The sequence below is a fragment of the Ctenopharyngodon idella genome, chromosome 19, assembly GCF_019924925.1.
Source record: "Ctenopharyngodon idella isolate HZGC_01 chromosome 19, HZGC01, whole genome shotgun sequence".
Classification (NCBI taxonomy): Eukaryota; Metazoa; Chordata; class Actinopteri; order Cypriniformes; family Xenocyprididae; genus Ctenopharyngodon; species Ctenopharyngodon idella.
The window spans coordinates 18,006,520-18,026,983 of NC_067238.1; the positions used below are offsets into that span (position 1 = coordinate 18,006,520).

The following is a 20,464-nucleotide window of genomic DNA, read 5'->3' on the forward strand; positions in this document are numbered from 1 at the left end:
TTTACAAAATCATCAGATTTAACGATTTATGCCTGGCAATGGACCAAATCAAATCAAGCTTTTGCAGTATAATGTAAGGCAAAGAAAAACAGGTGCTGTATGTGTAGAAGCAGGTTCAAACTGCCTGCAGGCCTTTTATTTCCACTGTTACTCCTAATGGAGAGTTTAAACCTTAATCTCACAGGAGCGTCACCCTTCATCCAACGCTTCAGTGCTCATGAAGATAGGGAATCCTCCATGGAGGACCTTTTGACCTGTACCCTCCTGACCCTCTACGCTTCAGTGGTCATTAGAGGGGACAGGACAGGCCGCTCTCTCCCTCCCAGCATGCTCTGACAAGCGCATGCATACGCTCACACATGGGGCTTCTCTTGAGAAAATCAGCTATCAGTCTAATCTGTGTGGCTCAGGAGGCTTGAGAGACATTAATCTTATTTGTCATAACCGGTCTCCAGGGAACAGACCCCACCGGCCCGACCCACGGCCCAACTGGAGGGGAAAGGGGGGCGCGCCCCGGGAAACCCCATATCGCACTCGTGCAGTCCCTGAAGCTAATTAGATGTGAGAGTTAAAGAAACTACGAGGGGGACAAAGGCAACATTATGTAGATTACATTTCGTTTTGGCCTTTTCGAGAGCGAGCGGAGAAGATTAAGAAAACAGGGGCATGCGGACGGGCTGATAAACCTGCTTCAGCTCAGACAGCCGTGGATATATTCGTCGACTGGATGGTTATTTTGGTCAGTCCCAAATATGCTGATTCGACAAAGAGTTCCTAAAAACTTAAAGGTTAAAGCTATCTAATCCAGTAGTTCTCCAACTAACGACAACTAGCTAACTAACTACTAACAACTAACTAACGACACAGAAATGTGTTTGTTCTGATGGGTTGTGGACAGCAGGAAAAACAACTAAATGCACATAATAAAATGCAACTAAACTTATAATTATGCATAGTTAGGATAGATAATATCACACTTATCATATATTTTGTTGTTGATATGAAAGGATGGTCATCCTATCATATAGTATTTGGGTGCAAATTCATCTGTTACTTAAAGAAAGTTAAATAGAGATGCAACGTAAACATGCCCACATCTCCAAAAAACATGAACACACAAGGTCAAAGAAAAACTATCCAGACTATGTTAAATTCAGATTGAGTAGCAACATGTCATTCAATTCTCATTAAATGCAAGACCTGATAGAAATGTATATACTTTAAATGCAATGTAAGTCACTTTGGATAAAAGTGTCTGCCAAATGCATGAATGTAAATGAGGATAAAAGTGGTTTTGTGCTCTGAAATATTGGCAACTGAGAGCATAAAACCAGAATAATTGAACCTTTAAAAACCCAATAATAAAAACGTTTCAATGTTTGAGTTTAAGTACATTTTTGTTTACTTTTCTATGATAAACAATTGGGTTTTCTAATCTAATAAATGTTGCTTTTTTATGGTTAAAACTGGTTTTGTGCTGTGAAATATTGGTGGCTGAGAGCATGAAATAATAAAAATTGAAGAAACCTTTAAACCCATTAATAACAACATTTCAATGTTTGATTTTTTTGTTTACTTTTCTGTGATAAACAGTTGGGTTCCTGCTAAAAAGAATCTGGTTCCAGAAGCAAAACCAGTCGAAAAGCAAAAGCACTGATCTAATAATTGTTGCATTTTTATGGTTAAACCCCAATAATAAAGTTTCAATGTTTTAAGGACATTTCTGTTTACTTGGGTTCCCACTGAAAATATTTTGTTCCTAACGCACAACCAGTTGAAAAGCAAAAGCATTCATCTAATAAACATTACAGAAACTAAAACCAGTATGAAATGGACTGAAATCAGCATTAATCAGCGTGGAGCACACAACAGTTGAAGACGACCAACAGTGGCAGCCGACAATTTGAGCCAAACGTGGCCGGAGGCTGTGGACAGTTAAGACCTCTTCTGTTCTGTGACCTTTAATTGGGACAATGCCGCATCCACAACTCTCTTTGTCTTTCGGCCTGTGGAGGCATCATTAAGGCGGTGTGTGGGCGAGGAACTGAAGCCAGCACTGTCATTGTCATTAGCAGAGTCCAGCGAAAGATGTGTGAAGACATCCAGGCCACTGCGTTCAATGAAGAACAAATAAAGAGAGCAGGACAAAGGAAGGCCAACTGGTAAATTGAGGGTACACATGTGGAGCGGAGAACTCTAACCTGTTTTACATAGAGCCGATCAACAGGGGAATAGGGCGGATTAGCATTTTTATTGCGCAGCGAAAAGCCCCAGCATCCTCCATCGTGTCACCTGTCCCATGCCTCCGAGGCTCTAGGATGGCGACGCGCCCCTGGCTTTCGCTCAACGTATACGGCCGCTTGTGTAAACGTGAACACGTGTGGTGTGCCTGCAGATTATGCATGTGTATGAGACATAGATGATTTGTGAATAACATCAATAAAATGTTTCTTCCCTGAGGAAATTTATTTTGTAGTTTTGTGTTCTCAATTACGTTTCACTGAAATAAAGAGAATGAAATGTTTCTCTTTCTAAAAACAAGTGAGTCAAGTGTTGAGTTCATATTACTGAATTGAGTTTCATATTAATATGTAGGAAGCTCATACAGTATGACAGAAAAATCATAATTGAGATATCTGATAATATCTCATTTTTTTTCTCCTAAAAAGCAATGAGATTAAATGGAGAGGAAATGGAGACTTTTACTTTTTCTCAGATTTTTGACCCCTCAGTAATCTTGCATGTCTCATCTTGACTTTCAGAAGAGATCTTAAAGTCTCAAACTGTGCCAAAATATCAAAGTATGCGATTTAATCTCAATATAAACTCAAACAAAATGGTCTGGACTGCTCTCTACATTCCTTTTGTGTCCTACATTACTCATTTGTGTCTCTTATTATATAAAGGTGCGTTTTGGGTGAGATGCTTTATCCAAAGCAACTTTACATTGCATTTTTAGTTCTTGCATCCTTGGGAATCGAACCCATGTCCCTGGCATTGCTAGCGCCATCCTCTACTGTAGTGTTGCCAAGTCTGTGGCTTTTCCGTGGAATTGGGCTACTTGTCGCCGCGGATTGTTTTTCATGTCAGCGGCTTGAAGTGACCCCAAAAAACATGATATTTAGCCAAACCCCGCCAAAAAGCGGATTGGGCTAGTTTTGAGTAGCAATTGGCAGGGTTTTGTTGTGAAAACCTGGCAACCCTGCTCTACTGTTTGAACCTCAGACATTTTATGGTATAATATGAGAATGATGTTATTTTCTCTATATTAGCAGACTCCATACAATGGCATTTCCCTAACACCAGTAAATGTTGATCATGGTCCTATAACACATTGCTTTTTTTGCTTTCCTGCAACTTGTCCCATATCAGCTTATAAACCAAAACTGACCTGTGCCCGAAATCACCATCATCTCTTTTGGGTCTGTTTCAGTTAGTCCTTCCCTAAGCTAACACACTCTCAAAGGGATATTTTATTTCTCGGATACACAATGTCATTCTCAGATACAGTATGTTTCATTCAAGTATAAACTTTGTCTCAGAAGTTACTATATTGCACTTAAAATTCCGTAGGACACATAAAAATATAAATTATTGTCACGATGGGCAGTCAACCAACCCATCCCTTGGAGTATTTATTAAGCATTTATCAAGCTAATTTCGCTGTGTACAACAAACTTTTCCTCGAGTGGTCCTGCCACGAGTCCATCCAAGTAAATATTTTGCTTTTAAATTATTGTCTGATGAGGGAGATTACAGTATACCAACCTGAGAAACATATTTCTTTACAATATTTCAGCAATCATGTCGTGTCTGACTTTTTGTTTGGAATCTGAGCAATGGTTCGCGATGAATTCTGAATCATTCGAACAGAAGTGATTCGTTCACTTAAAAGATTTGTTCAAAAATACCGATTCAGACACGATTCACGAACAAAACATTCACTGACGCATTGAATCATTGTTAAAACTGTTTCTCCCGCGGTAAAACTGGAGAACATATAACAAAAATAGCGCTGGATAAAGTGTATATTTTTTTATCAGCACTCCATGGAAACAAAACTTACAAATGCATCCTGTCGTTTGTCATCGACGAAGGCGTTTTTAATCAGTTCAACATCTGCACGTGCTACAGGTAAAGACATTTCAGACCTAAATATTATCAAAACACTATATAACAGCCAACAAGTAGGCCTACTTTGTTTGAAAAACACATTACTGTTTTTTTTTTTTTTTTGTATCATTTCAAATCCATGGTACTAATAGTAATCATTCAATACCGTAATATTGCCATCCGATACCGTCCCTATACCGCGGTATTTCCACAGTATGCTACTTTTATGAAATTTTGAGAACCATCATTTAGCGTCATGTGATGTGAATAGAGATGTTTTGTGATTCAGTTATGTTAATGCTAGCACTCTGTTGTAACTTTGTATTGCTGTTTGTTATTATGATATTTATGAATGACATAGCATGTATTTTTTTTTATGCACATTTGATTTGTTAGTAATAAAAAGCCCATATCTGTGTTTATCTTCAGTGTTTTACCTAGAGTACTTGACTGGCACTGGTTGGCTTACATTATGTAGTATAGAGCTGTAAAATTATATCATATTAGATCAGACATGGTCTTGGGTGAATGTGATGAGAAATGTTTGAACTCATATTGAGATCTAACATGTTAAAATATGAGATTTAAGACTTCTGATTGCACACTTTGGTATCTCAGTATCTGATCACAGTCTTCTCAAACTTTAGAGGAGACACAGAGGAGACGCATTGCTATCTGTGAGAAACAATTGAGATATTAAACAGATCTCATTTGTGATTTTCTTTCCCACGGCTTCACACATCCTCTACCACCTGAGGAAGACGCTGTGATGGAAATGGGCCCTGTTTTCAGCCAATCAGGTGTTCTGCTGCCCCACGTCCTCTTCGTTTTCACCCACTTCTCTCCATTACGTTGGTGCTCGGGCTCTTGATGAGCCGAGTGCGTTCGTATCGAGTGTCTGGGTCGGAGGAAGATGGGGGCAGGCGGAGTGGTTTAGTCTCTGAGAGATGAAGTGACTGCCGTAGCGTCGGTGTAGTGCAGTCAGCGGAGGTTTGTGTGGCTCGAGCAATCTCATTATCCCTTAAATGGGAGACGCCGAGTCTATCAGTGTCGGGAGACTGACATCAGATAGGGGGAACGGGGGCGTCCGTGGCTCTCCATGCAAATAACCTTGCTTCCCTTCGCTCTGTCTGTCTCTCTCTTTCCTCAACAATCTTTTGAGAGCATTAAGCTGCTGTTGGCACATTCAGAATATATACTGAAAAGCATGATATATCAGTAACATACTGGCTATATTGGTCAATATTGGATATTTGTGCACGCTCATTTCCCATACTTGTACATTCAGCCTGTGTTATTTTAACAACCTGAAGCCTTTTTACTGACTGCAGCATAGACCTGTTGAAACATTGTTAAGTGAGTCAAAGTTAATTATCTAAGGGCTGTCTCTCATTTGATTGTCATGGTTTGATACTCGTCCATGTTTGTGTTTCAAACACAGAGCACAAAACACTCGAAAAAAGCAGAACTGTGAGTGAGCACAAAATCAGTTAGAATTATGTCTAAAATTAGGCTTTCAATTGATTACAAATTTATTGCATGACATGTCAGTTAACTGATCAGATATATCACAATTAATAGACATCACATATGCAGATAAATGTCTTTGAGCATTGCTTCATGTTTTGTTGCTTTTCAGTATTTTGCACTATGAACGGCACATGATCATTATGTTATCTGAATGAAAAAGAGAGCCAAATATTATATTAAATGTTAAATACCATGGATGAATATTTACTGAGTAATCCACTGTTTTGTAAATGGGGATCAAAATGAGACTTTTCAGAGCCAAATTATAAGTGAAGAGTGATGACTTTAGAAAGCAGCATTGTTGTTTTATTTGTACACAAAGATAAGTAGGTCTGTTAGTAAAACCTCTTTAGCAACTTTAGCAATCTTTGCAGTACAGAAATGAGAAAATGCACTTTTCATGATTTTCTTTTCCCAAAGTTGCATGCCTGTAACTCAAGAAATATCTTTAGTTATCCTGTAACTCAAAGATATTTTAATATCCTTTTTGGTTTTGGTTCTTAAAGGATTAGTTCACTTCAGAATTAAAATTTCCTGATAATTTACTCACCCCCATGTCATCCAAGATGTTCATGTCTTTCTTTCTTCAGTCAAAAAGAAATTAAGGTTTTTGAGGAAAAGATTCCAGGATTTTTCTCCATATAGTGGACCAACAGGTTGAAGGTCCAAATGTCAGTTTCAGTGCAGCTTCAAAGGACTCTACACGATCCCAGGTGAGGAATAAGAGTCTTATCTAGCAAAATGATTTGTCATTTTCAAAAAAAAAAAAAATATATATATACACTTTTTAACCACAAATGCTCGTCTTGCACTGCTCTGCGATGCGCCACACATTACGTAATCACGTTGGAAAGGTCACACGTGACGTAGGTGGAAGTCTACAAAGTGAATGTGCAAAGACTAATTCAAATGCCCTTAAGAAAAAAAGGTAAAACAACGATGTCGGACGATTTTGAAGTTGGAGTTTTTTGCCTTACCACGGTACTTCCGCCTACGTCACACATGACCTTTCCAAAATGATTACGTAATGCGTGGCGCATCGCAGAGCAGTGCAAGACGAGCATTTGTGATTAAAAAATATATAATTTTTAATTTTATTTTAGAAAATGACCAATCGTTTCTCTAGATAAGACCCTTATTCCTCGTCTGGGATCATGTAGAGCCCTTTGAAGCTGCACTGAAACTGACATTTGGACCTTCAACCCGTTGAACCCCAGTGAAGTCCACTATATGGAGAAAAATCCTGTAATGTTTTCCTCAAAAGCCTTAATTTCTTTTTGACTGAAGAAAGAAACATGAACATCCTGGATGATATGGAGATAAGTAAATTATCAGGAAATTTTAATTCTGAAATGAACTAATCCTTTAGCAAACTTATCTTTTGGTAGCTTTGTTTTAAAGGCTATGTATTGTTCCATTCCAGAGATACAGGGATGTCAATGTGGCTCCATGAGTAAACTGTTAAATTGTACACATATTCAGTGGTCAAAAACCAAACGTTGGTCACTTTGCACGCAACTGATACTTTTTTTTATTTTAAAGAGTTTTCTTTTAAATAATGTCTGAAGAACAAATCACATTGAAACTAGACATGTATATTGTCCCCTCTATCAAAACAATTGCATAAAACACCTCACTAAGTGCCAAAAATATTCTTTTTCCAAAGTTTACAAACTTTTCTTTTGGCACTTAGTGAGGTGTTTTATGCAATTGTTTTGATAGAGGGGACAATATACATTTCTAATTTCAACGTGATTTGTTCTTCAGACATTCTTTAAAAGAAAAAAGTATCAGTTGCGTGCAAAGTGACCCACGTTTGGTTTTTGACCACTGAATATGTGTACAATTTAACAGTTTACTTATGGAGCCACATTGACATCCCTGTATCTCTGGAATTGAACAATACAGAGATATGGAGATATGGGCATCTCAATGCAGCTCCATGTGCAAATTGTTGAATTTTACCCATTTTTAATGGTTGAAAACCAAATATGGTTTCTTTGCGTGATCAGGTAGTTAAACTTTGCGCTCTGTTCCTAGCTGTTGTAGGCTACTCTTACTTTTATGCTTTAATGCATTACTTTTTGTTGAATTTAATTAATGAAACAAACACATTAAATTGACGGCCCTACTAAAACTTGCACTCATCCATATGTGTTCGTGTGTGTAGTTTGTGCGATTCTCTGTGTTGTCTCTGAGTGTTTTTCATTGTCTGCCTCTGTATCATGTGCTGGTCCCTGCGGAGGCGGCCTGCATGCCGTAATCAGTGATTTGGATGCAGAATGCAGGTCTGCAGCACTGCGGATGCATGCTGTGCTGTGCAGGGTTTTTTGGCAGCGTGCATCACTGTAAAGCAGACGCACTTCACCTTGTGTCACGCCGTCACGCGCCACAACTGTCAGGTGTCGACGTCAGGGTTTTATGCCATCTGGAGCCGAGATTTAGACCGAGACAGAGACTGGTGCGTCACAGCTGATTCTCGCATTTATCCAGACTGGCAGGTCACCACAACAGATCATATAAACATGATGTTTCACTGTCCTCTGCGCTCTGCCAACACAATTTTATTGCTCAGAAGTTGCTCTTTTATTGCTCAGGAGACTTAATAGAGTTCTCATTTTTGTTTTAGTGTCTACTTTGTCTTTGTTGTTTCTTGTAAAATTCTTCGAGAAACAAAAATAGAGTCAATAGTCATCATGCAGTAAGAGTATAGAGCTATAAAATCACTGTAACTGCCCTGCACATTTTACTTTCGCTTTCAAATTAGCACCAATTCAGAGGCGGCAATTGCTTGAATGGTGGATTATTTTTTATGAAAAACACAACAGCTAGAAAAATAACAAATCCTTTGCAGTTTCCCTATTAGCACTGGGTTTAGAATCCAAAATACTGCAAAAATCTTCCGCCATCGTCTTGTCAGTCAGCTCCTCACTCTCATAACTACTGCTGCTGATCTGTGCTGCGACTCTCGTTCGTCTCACGCTGCATTGAGCAGATGTGTTCAGTTTTTAATTGTAGCTTTAATTGTAGCTTTAGTTTTAATCGCAGCAAGCCCAGTTGAGTTAAATAAAACTGTCTTGTAGGTTGGTCAAACATTTAACCCTGCTGGGTTTGTCCGTATTTAACCCATCTTGGGTTGTTTTTAACCCAGCAGTTTTTGAGTGTAGGAGAAACAGTTGAAATATTAGAGAGATCTGTGTTTTTGTTTTGTTTTTCTCTGTTAGAACTATTTTTACTGATACTTTTCAGTATTAATCATCTGTATTTCTCTCGGCTCGTCAACCATCTTGGCCTTTTACTGAGCTTTTTGATATGCATTTTGGGTTAGGCTTTGCTTCAAAGGGTGCATGTGATGCAAAATTTCATATCTTAGAAGAGTGTGTAATGTTGTTGCCTACCTTTTGTAACCGCTTTGATGTCAGCAACACACCTATGATGCCTAAAAAATGCTGTCTAGGTAGGCAGCTCACTTGGTTCTGTAAAGAGCAGTCTGACAATGATTGGCAGACAATGATTTGACGTTAGGGAGTTATGAATGTATGTGTGTGTGTGTGTGTGTGTAGGTCAGCCGTTCTCTGCTATCCTCCAGATGGCCCAGGTGACGTCGAATATGTGTATGTTTGAAGATGGAGAGGACGGAAGATACACACTCTATCAGACATGTGCTCCTCAAACATCTCCATGTAAACATCTGTGGAGACATGACAGCGTCAGATTAATCACTGCAGTCTGGAACACACCGCTGTGCCACACACACACGCGCTCACATACGCCAATGTGTGTGTGTGTGCTGAATACTAATGCAGATTAGTCTATATCCGGCTGTCTGTGTTTGGACACCCTCCATCTTTTGCATATTGACAAAATGCTTTCCTGCGGTGTCGTTGACTCAAACTGTACGGGACACTATTGTAGCACAGTTACGCAGATCTGTTTAGATGGCATGGAAAAATGCAACCTAACCACAGCTGTGCATAGTAATATAAATCACGTAGCATTAGCAATATAAATTAGCTGAGTAACTTTTTAAAAAGCGGGTAAAATTCTTCCTAATATTTTTTGTTGACGACGGCAGAAGTCCGTCCAAATAAACTTTACTGAGAAACAATGCTCAAAGAAAATACAAATCAAACTAACCATATAATTGTAGATACTATAGTTTGGAGGATAGTGAAATAAATAGATTATTATTGTTGACATCAGTGGCTGTGTGTCCCTTTTAAAGTTTGATTTAAAGGACATTTTTGTTTACGTCTGGGTTGTAATATACTTGAGAACCAGCTCTAGTATACAGTGATCTACACTATAAAAGTTTTTAAAAGAAGTCTTTTCTGCTCACCAAGGCTGCATTTATTTGATCAAAAATACAGTAAAAACTGTAAAATTGTGAAATATTATTGCAATTTAAAATAGCTGTTTTCTATGTGAATATATAGTAAAATGTAATTTATTTCTTTGATGTAAAGCTGATTTTTCAGCATCATTACTCCAATCTTCAGTGTCACATGATCCTTCAGAAATCATTCCAATATGCTGATTTGCTGAAAGTTCAAAATAATTTATTTGAAATCTAAATCTTCCGTAACATTATAAATGTGTTAACTGTCATTTTTGGATCCTACTGGAATTTAATGCGTCCTAGCTGAATAAAAGTATTAATTTCTTACTTAATTAATCTTACTGATCCCAAACTTTTCAACAGTAGTGTATATATTTCTTTTGTTTTTCAGAAGCCCGCGGCTGCATCAGTGGACAGTAAGTGATTGGTGAGTTTTATCATTTGCATTTTATTTACTTTATGATTTTTATCCCCATTGCAGAAGAAGCCAAACTAACACTCCAAATGACTGTCTTCAAACTTCCATTTGCATTTCATTTGTTCTTGAATGCGCCCTGGAGATTCCCATATTCATAATGGAACTGCAATGTCATTAAAACACGTTTATTGTGTTTCAACTGCCTTTCGCAGGGAGCACAGAGGGCCCGTCACCTCACGAGCGAGGTTAAAGACGCCATGCGGCAACATCGCAGATTAATCCCAGCGTCTCCGCCCGTCAGCGAGAGATTTACGCGCTCTCTGCAGTAAGAAAGAGGCAGGTGAGCGGAGCACCAGGCAGTTGGGTTTGCGATGATGTGTTAATTAGTCCCTGACTGATTCGCACACTGTGGGTATCGTACGTGTGTGTTTGCGCTGTCGGCTGTTTATGGGTTTCCCTCGCTACCTCAGACAGACTGAAGCGCTTGCTTTGTCCTCCTGTACCTAGGTTACTTTAGTGTTTTTTTTTTAGTTGTCTTTAAAAATGGCAGGTAGGATTGCATCAGCACCCAGGAGGCACCTGGACTCTCAGCTGAGCGCCCAAGTTTAGCCCGAGGCACGACAGCGAAGGGAATGTTTTGCTTTTGCGTGCACGTACGCTCGCCATCACAGCTGCTGAAACTTCTTTTTTTGCCCGTCATCAAAAGCTCAACTGCATGCGTGAACCCTGGTATTCATAGTTTTCAGTCACGTGACTGCCACGGAGATCTGCGGGGCAAAACATGCATAGATCTGAATTACAAACCTGTCAATTTTCCATCTCAAAAGAAGAAAATCAAAACATGTGAAGTTTTGGGCTCTTGTGAATCCATATCCAGCAGCTGCTGCAGTATTACAATCACTAAAAACAGCAGGACGTTCTAAAACGTTTAACGTGAAAAAGTCCCTTAATGTACTAAAACAGTCATATTAAAAGATCAAATTCAGTATAAACCTTCTTGAAGTTGCATATTAATATACAGGTGAGCAGATGAGACCAGAATATGAACGCAATCCGCTAAATGGTTAAAGGGATAGTTCACCCAAAAATGAAAATTACCCCATTATTTACTCACCCTCAAGCCAACCTTAGGTGTGTATGACTATCTTCTTTCAGAATCAGAGTTATATTAAAAAATATTCTGGCTTTTCCAAGCTTTATAATGGGAGTGAAGCCCAAAAAAGTGCATCCATCCATCATAAAACGTACTCCACATGGCTTTGGGGGGTTAATAAAGGCCTTCTCAAGCGAAGCGTCACAAGTCATTTGACTTGCGTCTAAAAAGTGTTAACTTTCGCATTGTAGTACTCAATGCCATGACGTTCTACGCTATGTCCTACATTATAACGCATAGTATATCATGTCATTGTGTACTATGTCATGGAAGTTAACGCTTTTTAGACGCAAGTCGAAAGCGCATGGCTGTCATGCCAGAAGCTCGTTATTTTACTTAAGTTTTAAATATGGTTATTTTTCTTACACAAACTCATCGCTTGCTTCAGAAGGCCTTTAATAACCCCCCGGAGCTGTGTGGAGTACGTTTATGATGGATGGATGCACTTTTTTGGGCTTCAAAATCTCATTCTCCATTCACTCCCATTATAAAGCTTGGAAGAGACAGGATATTTTTTAATATGACTCTGATTGTGTTTGGCTGAAAGAAGATAGTCATATACACCTAGGATGGCTTGAGGGTGAGTAAATTATGGGGTAATTTTAATTTTTGGGTGAACTTTCCCTTTAAGTGTTTTCTTTATAATGGTTTTCTTGGGAAACGCTTAACGCGTTGTTTATTTTCTGGGTTAATCTGCTTGCGTGTACATAGTATGCATTATCAATAAGGTGTATACTGAATTTGGTCTTTTAATATCACAATTAATATCTTACTACATTAGCATTTAGCCCAATCCTGGTGAAAATGACTGGCGGGCAATGGAGGAAAGCTTTTTTGCCCTCCAGCTGGGCGTTCCTATAAGGGTATGACGTTATGTTAAAACTATGAATAGATTACAGTAAAATAGTGAAAAAATATTATAATTTAAAATGACTGTTTTCTATGTGAATATATTTTAAAATGTAATTTATTTCTTTGATCTAAAGCTGAATTTTCAGCATCACTACTCCAGTCTTCAGTGTCACATGATCCTTCAGAAATCATTCTAATATGCTGATTTGCTGCTCAAGAATTATTTATTATCATCAATATTGACAAAAGCTGCTTAATATTTTTGTAGTGTTGATCATTGTATTATGTTTTTGTGATACTTTTTTTCAGGATTCTTTGATCAATAGAAAGTTCAGAATATCACTGCATTATTCACTGAAGCCGAAGCAGCTGGTGCCGAATGTGAAACCTTTTGTTCGTCTGCTTGAGAATCTCAAAATACCATCCCAATCATGGCATCGTTCAGAACATCTGCATTTGTTACAGTTGTGAGCCAGACTTCGGTCTTGACGGTTATCGATTGCATAGGATCTGACATTAGCAGAAAATCTCAACTACAGCTTCCTATTGACGAACAGGCCACAATATACACCATTAGTGCTTCAAACTGTGATTTCATAAATTGTCATAGGCCTGTCATCAAAAGCGCCACTGCATACATGAAGTCTGGTATGGAGCGATCAAAGCGATTATCGTGATAGCACTGCATTATTCACTGGAGCAGAAGCAGCTGGTGTCGAATGCGAAACCTTCAGTTGGGACTGCTTGAGAATCTCAAAATATCTTCTCGATCGTGGCCATCGTCCAGAACCGTCTGCGTTTGGAACAGTTGCGAGCCAGACATCTGTTTTGATGGCCATCGATTGCATGATATGCGTAAAAATCGGAATATCTCAACTACATGACAAACAAGCCGATTCCGCTTCACAAAATACATTGTTAGTGCTTTAAACTGTGATACATTGTTGTAGGAGCGTTGTGGTTGAGTACCAGCTGGATGGAGACTTGGAAACGAACCACAAAGGCCAAATCGCTACGGGCGCCCAAGCGTGTTTGCCTTCTCTAGAAGTCAGGCTTTTTGCTGTTTGGAAGTCAAACGCCGTTTGGTATGTGTTTGTTTTTCTGGGTCTGTGTGTGTCTGTCAACACAGACGGCTCTCGAGGGGGGACGGCCGTCCTCCAGCAGACAGCCAAAGGGCTAATTACGGAATAATAAGGAGGGAGAGAGGACACATGTGCGGGGCTGCAGCAACCCCCACAACACACACCCGTTACGGCGTGCTCATGTTAGAGGGGGTATCGTTCCAAAAAAGGGGGGTCCCAAAGGTCCCTCGCGCCCGTCCGCACACCTATCGCATCCCTCTGCGCAGGTGCTGAGGGGGCGGAGAGACAATTTCCAGCAGATGATCCTCGCTCACAAAGCCTGCGGCCCCGCAGTCCATCAATACCAGGCGGGAGACTGTTATTGAGCCACCGGTCGGCTCTATCTATCACAGGCCGGTGAGGAGCAGGTGCGGGCCGGGCGTGCGCCATCAGACCCTGACGACGGGAAGCGGCGAGCGCCGAGGGAGGCCCCACATGCACGTCGCATGCACACTTTTCCAATTTGCCATAATTAGCCCCCACACGGCCCGGGCTCTGACCGGCGGGAACCGCGGCCTCTGCTCTGGATCAGCTGCGTTAAACCTCCTGTGACATCTAAACTCTTAATTCATTGCTACATTAACAGAGTCGATTAACATACGCGCGTATCCCCTTGTGATCTCTTAACGGGCACCTTGATATCAGCCGCCCGTCTGCCCATCACAGAGAAGCCGTTTAATTGGAGAGGTGTCACAGATGATACACTCCGAACAGCCAAAACAGACACGAAGATCCCAAATGTGACCCTCGTTTAGATGCCAGACGCCTCCGACGGTTATTTAGAGGATATTGCTGGAGAGATTTCACAGCGTAGCGCGCCGTTTAACCAATCAACGAATTATCAGATCCACAATCGGAGGAATCAGCCATATTAGCAGGCAGTTGAAACACAAATGCGCAGCCCTGAGGGTGCCGAGGATTTGATTTGGGAGACGATAACAGCTCGATGAACAAGCTCTGCGGTGCGTCTCCGTAGAGGAGCAGAACATGTGCTGCATATCTGCATAGATTAGGGCTTCGCTGCTGCGATTGGGACGTAAACTAATAGTTGGTTTCAAACCTTGGTTTTGTCACTGCTGTTATCTGAACAGTGCAATCTGTTTGAATCAAACTTTACAGCAGGTCTGTTCTGGTTCTTGCAGACAGCAAGGAAAAACAATGCTCAAAACAGATCAAACTAGCTATATAATTGTGTATAAATAGGCTTTTATTGTTGACGTCAATCAAACTCCACTGTAATTTGATGCAAAATAAAACTACACAAGGCCAAAAAACATTAAATACTTTCAATAAGGATAAAAAGTTTAATTATTAAACGTTTTCTAAACCGTGCAATGTATAAGTGCAAGAATAAGTATGTTTAGTCTGCAGTGTCACGTCCAAATTTTTTGCAGTTCATATTAATGCATTTTAAAGTTAAGTGTTATCTAAACTGTGCTATGCTTTTGTTCATCTCTTGTAAGTTGCTTTGAATAAAGGATAATTGCATAAAAATGTAAACATTAAAAGGATAAATACGTTTAGTCCACAGTGTCATGTAAATATTTTTGCTGTTCATAGTAATATTAATGCATTTTAATTTTTGATTTATTTAAAATGCAATGTATTAAAAACATTAAATATATATACATTAAAAACATAGGATGTTTCCATCCTGTGTTCGAGTGCATTTTGGGATATTGCATAAAAAACGCTGGATGGGAATGCCGAGATGCGCATCAATTTTAAAAACGCACACATTTTTATCCGATAAGAAGACATGCATAAACGTAAAAAATAATGTGTTGGCTCTGCAATTTTTTTTAATTTTTTCAATTACAATTCAAATTTTTTGAGTTATGACAACTTTGAGTGAATTTACTTCAACCAACAAGCTTCACTGAGTTAGAGGAGCTTAATTATTTGTAGCATAAACACACATTTTTAAGTTGATTGCTCAAAAAAAAAAAAAACTACCAGAGTTGTAGCCATGGAACCAAATAATCTTATCTATTTCAGTTCAAATCCACAGCTATCATAGCACATGCTAACATAACTTATTTAACGTATATTTAATGAACAAGTAAGATATTACTTGTCACTGGCATTAGCGCAGTCATTGCTTATAGAGTCAATAGTGTTTTCCTTTATGTATCTGCTCTTCAGCACAATGGTAACCACAATAACTTCAACATTACAAAAACTCTTTTAAATGTCAAACATAACAGCATTAAAGGGTTAATTCACACAGAAATTAAAATTCTGTCATTAATTACTCACCCTCATGTCGTTCCACACCCGTAAGACCTTCGTTCATCTTCAGAACACAAATTAAGATATTTTTGATGAAATCCGAGAGGCTCGTCCATAGACAGCAATATAATCACCACTTTTCAAGGTCCAGAAAGGTACTAAAGACATTGTTAAAACAGTCAACGTGACTGCAGTGGTTCAACCTTAATGTTATGAAGTGACAAGAATGCTTTTTGTGTGCAAAAACAAAACAAAAATAACTTTATTCAACAATCTCTTCTCTTCTGTGTCATTCTCATACGTTGTTTACGTCCATCGCTTCCGAGTTTACGTCAGAACGCCGGCTCATCATTGGCCGCATGCGTTGTGCTGCTCACGTGATCAGCTTTGGCCAATACTGATCCGGCATTCAGACGTAAACTCGGAAGCGCTGCACTGTGCTTACTGCGTCAATTACATGAGGATAATGACAGGGAAGAGAAGAGATTGTTGAATAAAGACGTTATTTTTGTTTTGTTTTTGCGCACAAAAAGTATTCACTTCATAACATTAAGGTTGAACCACTGCAGTCACGTCGACTGTTTTAACAATGTCTTTAGTACCTTTCTGGACCTTGAAAAGTGTTGATTATATTGTTGTCTATGGACGAGTAATTTGTGTTCTGAAGATGGTCTTATGGGTGTGGAACGACATGAAGGTGATTTAATTAATGACAGAATTTACTTTTTAGGTGAACTAACCCTTTAAACACTAACAGTCTTTCTCCTCACTAAAAACAAATAAATTAGCACTTAATTTCAACATTTATTCTTCTTATCCATAGTCCTATGCAAAGCATGCCGGGAACTAGAAATCCACTACCTAATTTCTGAAGTTATCAAGACAATTTCATTACGTTACTACAACCTAATTTAAAAAAATAGACAATTAACACAGAACTGATTACTGATGTAATGATCAACATTATTATGTCAACAGAACTCTACAAAATAATGTTTGCAACTTAAAAGGTTTAATTAAAACAATAAATTTGAATTTTTAACTTGCAGCCATGCATTTATTTAAGTTGTGGTAATGTAACAGCTCCCCTGAATTACTTTTTAGAGTGATGGAAATACTTTTACAGAATAAATCCCTTGATGCGCAACAAAAAAAAAAAACAATGTGACATTGTCTCAGCAGAGGCTTTGATTGGATAACTGGACTAACCAGCAGACCAATCGCATCACAACATCTCAAATGTTGGTTTGGTGGTTCTGAAATGCCTGAGCCAAAGTCTGTCATCAGAATGATTTGGTTTAATTCCCTCCAGAAGCGTCTCACACAATTGCGTTCCCAAACACCAGCGTCCGAATGCAAGATCACATGACAGCGTTTATTGCGTTTCGTCTGCCACTCTTGAGACGCAACTCATTTATGCACTGTAAAAAAATCTGTAAAATAACATAAAAAGTACTGGCAGCTCATTACCTGGACATTATCCAGTAATTTTACAGACATTTTCGTTAACCCTAAAACACAACTTAATGAAGTGCAAAATTTTCCGTTAAGCACATTGTGCCCTATTTTTACGGATTTTTTTTTTTTGAGTGTGATGGAGGGGAAAAGAGCCAGATTGCAGCAACTTCCATTTTTATTACTGATATTTTGCACCAATTTTCTCAGGAAGTGATGATTTTGTTCTCTTGAACACATGGGAAGCTTTATTCGCAAATGTTTTATGCGATATTCCAATTTTGCACGTAAGTTGAATTCACAACTTCGGATGGAAACATAGCTAATGTTATGTAAAAATGGTTGCTGTTCATCATAGTAATATTAATGCATTTTAAAGTTTGACTATTAAACGTTATCTAAACCGTGCAATGAGCACGCATGGAATAGCCCATGTTACATGCAAATATAATCAATTACTCGTGCAATAACAATAAGGATGTGTAATCACAGGCTGCTTTGCCACATAATTGCATGGGAATTTGTTAAAACGACTCTGTACGTATATAATTCCTCCATAACGCTGTAATGTAGGCTCGTTTGCTTTCCGCAGCTTACTGTAATACAATGCAGAGAGCGTTTAGCCGAACCTGAAGAGGCTAATTTGACTCACAAATGTCCCGTGAATAAAGGCCGCCCAGATCCGAGGAATTTCATCAGTATCAAATGGAGCTTAAACAAGTTAGAGTTAGCGTAACAGGGGGTTACGCATCCAGCTCAATTTGCTCTCTAACAGCAGCACGTACAATTTGAGGGTGAAGTAAACGCATTTGAGAGGAATCTTTACCACACATTACAGAAGTGTGTTTCAAACTGAGGCCAATTTCGTAAGCAACAGGACATTCGTCCTCACAAAGAGCCCGGGAGGCTCGACAATGCGCTCTGGAACATCTGTAAGGCCCCTGGCTTTGCGGTGTCTTGTGGGTAAGTGTGTGTGTGGGCCCCGCTAGAGCTCAAACGCAGCTATAATGATGCTTAACCACCTCCCTCGCTCGCTTTTGAGCACATCGCCCCGCTGTGCAGAGAACCAGGTGCTGGTGGAGGAGGAGAAACACTCTCAGACAGCAGGAAAAAGCAATATGTGTGTGTGTGTGTTTGGAGAGCCGCAGCCCGAGAGAGCCAAAAAGTGGGGGAGCGCGAAAGGAGAGGAGGCCCATTTCAATAGACTGCTGATTTCAGATAAGTGATCCCCTTGAAAAAGGAAATGTGTTGGTTTTTTTTCCCTCCCCTCAGCAGTTTGGCCTGAAAGGAGAACCATCCACCTGCTAGCAGCATCAATTGGCCCCTCGTGTGGCTTTTTCACCACTTCCCTTTCAGCCGCTCGCGTCGCTCTCCCCCTCACGGTGCGTCCCATTCAGACGGGTGAATGTGCAGGCGGTGGGGAGTATTGACACTGCTCTCCCTTCCCAGCACCCATTGTTCTGATTCGCCTGCGCCAAAGGGAGAAGACCAGCTCCAATCTGCGTTTGCTCTGCCCTCACGTCGCCAATCTTCCCTTCTCAGATCAACCTCGGGCCGATTATCGCTTTATTTCTCTTGGCTCGCGGATGCAGCTGGGGATGATGGGTGTGTTTCAGGTAGGGGATTGTGGGAGAAGATGAGGGAGGCCCGACAGGTGCAAAAGTTTCAATTCCAGTGAGAATTGATCCAAGCTTGGCCCACATTCCCTTCCGTGAATTTCATGCAACACGCTCACATATGCGCGGTATTTTGTATGTTGATTATGATCATAGATATTCTCATACATTTAAATTATTAAGTATTTGTGCATGGCTCAGAATGTTTGAAAGTCGGTTCATGTTTAATCTGTCACATTTGACAAACATTTGTCATTTTGCACGTTGAATGCGCATACATGCTAAGTTATGTCTAAATTAACGAATGACGAAATACTAAAATTAAAGTTTTAGGTTTTTGAATATAAAATATTTTAATATATCTTAAATTCAAAATGCAAATGCAAATATTTGAATATAAAAATAGGCTTTTTGCATATAAAGTAATTAAATATGGTTTAATTGTAAAGTTTAATGTTTTTGAATATAAAATATTTGAACGTAATTCAGATTTGCAATATAAATACATATGCAAATAAAAATTGGTTTTTAAATATAATATTTTGTATATTAAAATAAGTTAATAAAATTAAGAAAATATTTAAATGTATTTTGAATTTTAAATAAATAATATTCGAATATAAGAATAAGTTTTATAAATATAAAATAATGAAATATTGAATTTAAATTTAAAATGTAATGTAAATTTAAATGTATTTAAATATAAAATTATTTTTGAATATAAAGTATTTGAATATATTTCAAATTAGGAATATAATTACAGTTCAAATAAAAATGTTTTAATATGATTTTCGAATATAGTATTTTGAATATAAAAATAAGATTTATAAATACAAAATGAAATATTGACTAAAATTAAAGTTTGATTTTGGAATCTAAAATATTTTTGAATATACAATATTTGAAAATATTTTATTTTTTTAAATGCACAAAAATATTTGAATATTATCTTTGACTATTTTTTTTAATATAAAAAAAGTTTTATAAATGAAATATTGGCTAAAATGAAAGTTTTGTTTTTGAATATAAACACTTTTTTTGAATATATATATATATATATATATATATAATAAAATATTTTCATATATAATATAAATAAATAAAAAACATTTACGTATATTTGAATTTGATATATAAAAGTTCCAAAAAAAGTTTTATGAATATGAAATATTGACTAAAATTGAAGTATAATTTTTGTTAAAAGACTAACTATGACTAAAACAAGAAACTGTCTATAAACACTGAGCTATGGGTGAAATTTCAGCAGTCTGACAGGAAACAGCAGAAGTGTGATGCGTCTGTCTGTCGCCTCTCTAAATCCTCCACATCAGAGCTGCAGTGAGACGTGATTTCCAGACGATTACAGTCACAAAGTCATAACTTGAGGTGAGTTGATCTGGAGATATTTCAGATTAAACTGGAAAATGTTGCTGCGTCATCACATTTCTGTCTTTGTGATGAACTCAAACTGCTCTATTATGCATGTTGTGTTAATGTAGACTCTCTGTAGCTTTTAAGATCTTCAGATAGTTGGAATAGTGCACATGAAGGACCCTCACAATGTCATTCAAACTCTCTCTATTCCAGCCAAGATCATCTTCATCCCTTTTTTGCAGATCTCCATCTGCTGCAATC

At 38.5% G+C, this 20,464-nt stretch overlaps 1 long non-coding RNA gene across 1 annotated transcript; it reads left to right on the forward strand.

Annotated features, from left to right (window-relative positions):
• Positions 1 to 3,940: 3,940 nt before the first annotated feature.
• Positions 3,941 to 14,905, forward strand: LOC127501248 (uncharacterized). The gene is made up of 4 exons (XR_007926563.1): positions 3,941 to 4,134; positions 10,374 to 10,409; positions 10,613 to 10,740; positions 12,715 to 14,905. It is a non-coding gene; the product is annotated as an uncharacterized LOC127501248 (long non-coding RNA).
• Positions 14,906 to 20,464: the final 5,559 nt, after the last annotated feature.